Source organism: Tursiops truncatus, chromosome 12 (genome assembly GCF_011762595.2).
Source record: "Tursiops truncatus isolate mTurTru1 chromosome 12, mTurTru1.mat.Y, whole genome shotgun sequence".
NCBI classification, from domain to species: domain Eukaryota; kingdom Metazoa; phylum Chordata; class Mammalia; order Artiodactyla; family Delphinidae; genus Tursiops; species Tursiops truncatus.
In genome coordinates this window covers 47,590,152-47,591,678 of record NC_047045.1, presented here as the reverse complement: position 1 = coordinate 47,591,678, position 1,527 = coordinate 47,590,152, and the positions used below count along the sequence as shown (strand labels likewise).

Here is a 1,527-nt window from a genome sequence, read left to right as displayed (position 1 = left end):
GAGTTCTTTCTGTTTCCCCTCCAGAAGAAGATAACATTTGTCAAGAACTCTGAGAACTTACCCTGCTCCAGGGCTAGCTTGCCTTGCTTTCATGGATGCTGGCAGAAGACACGAGACTCCTAGGTCAGAGGAAAAGGGCTTTATCATTCACAGCACGGCGGGTGACATGAACTTCATGTTTGTATTGGTTCCCCTCATCCTCCAAGATCCCCAGTGCGATCCGATGCAACGCCAGGTCGATGCTGCACACGCAGTGCGTTCGCATCACAGCTGAAAACCCTGAGCTTAGGAATCCCAACTCTTTTTAAATGGCTGTGAGCAAATCTGCCTGAACTTTGCTCCAGCAGGAAACATTATCCTTATTATAATAGACAAATATAATAAACAAACCTGCTTCTGCTCTGGAGGAGATAAAATCTCATTCTGCCCAGGGAGCGGTGTCTCCCAACAATATTGCCTTCTCTTTGGATTATTACAAGGACTAAATCAGTTAGCACCTAGAGCTGTTTAGAATCATGCCTGGTACATAATAGACCTTCAATAATCGAGCTGTTGTTATCATGCCTCTCTATTCCACCTGCTTCTTTTTTTCTTTTTAATTTATTTTTTATTGCGGTAACACTGGTTTATAACATTATGTAAGATTCATGTGTACTTTATATTTCTACTTCTATATACACTACACCATGCTCACCACCAAAAACTTAGTTTCCATTTGTTACCATACAGTGGATTCCCTTTACCTTTCCCCTGTGGTAACCACTAATCTCTTCTCTGTATGTGTGTTTCTGTTTTGGTTTAAAAATAATGGTTAGATGCCACGAAGTAGGTGGCAGTGCTTTGACCGTATGCGTGTTGTCAGGTCCGAGGGCCTCTTCCATCCTTGTCCCTGGGTCAACGGGAGTGCTAACCTTCTCTCCTTTCATACAACACTCCACCTACTTCTCTACGTGAACCAATCTGAGCTGCTTTTACTCACTCAAACATGCCACACTTTCTTTTGCCTCTGGGCCTTCAAACTGATTCCTGTGTCTGGAGTATTCAACCCCGCCACTCACCCCATTCCTGCTTTTCCCTCACTTCTGTCCCCACCCATGAGCTTAGGTGCCCCTGCTCTGTGCTCACACCTCCGCTTACTCTCTTTCCCTCTCCTAGAACACTTGGCAACCCTCAGTGTTGATGTTGTTTACATTTCTTAAACTCCCCTGGAATGTAAGCTCTGGGAGGCTAGAGAAAATATGAAGCAGCAGAAAGGGCTCTGGCTAGCTTAAGGAAAAGGGAGAATTTATTGCAAGTTTTCTGAGTTAGCTCATGCAATCAGAGCTGGAGTTGAACAACCAAGAACATGGGAAGGGAAGGGCCAGGTGATCTCCAACAACCTCAGCAGGGGCTGTCTGCAGATCCATTTACTTAACTCAGCTTTGTTGATTCCCAGGGTTGAGGTGTATCTTTTCCAAATTTCAGACATTAGAAACAGAATCTGAATTCAGCTTGTGTTAGGTGATCACCCTGGATAAGTCAGCTATG

At 44.5% G+C, this 1,527-nt stretch overlaps 1 pseudogene; it reads right to left on the bottom strand.

Moving 5' to 3' along the window:
• Positions 1-799: 799 nt before the first annotated feature.
• Positions 800-933, bottom strand: LOC117307587 (U6atac minor spliceosomal RNA; annotated as a pseudogene).
• Between the last annotated feature and the right edge of the window lie 594 nt (positions 934-1,527).